A 224-nucleotide genomic window follows, 5' to 3' on the forward strand; every position below is an offset into this window, starting at 1 on the left:
CTTCCCTCCCCCCCCCACCCGCTGGCCGCAGCCAGCCCATGGCAGGCAGACGTCCCAGGGAAAGGCAGCTGCTAACGAGAACAGATTGTTGTCATTGAGCGGTAATTACTTCATTAGGCTGAGGCACGCACTGGGGAGAGCCAGGCTCGAGTCAGAGCTGTGGCCGTGATCTCTGTCACCGTGCCCCTCCTGTGACTGTGGAGGGGATGCAGCCGCGTGGCAGA

Source organism: Apaloderma vittatum, unplaced genomic scaffold (assembly GCF_000703405.1).
Source record: "Apaloderma vittatum isolate BGI_N311 unplaced genomic scaffold, ASM70340v1 scaffold35465, whole genome shotgun sequence".
Taxonomy (NCBI): Eukaryota; Metazoa; Chordata; class Aves; order Trogoniformes; family Trogonidae; genus Apaloderma; species Apaloderma vittatum.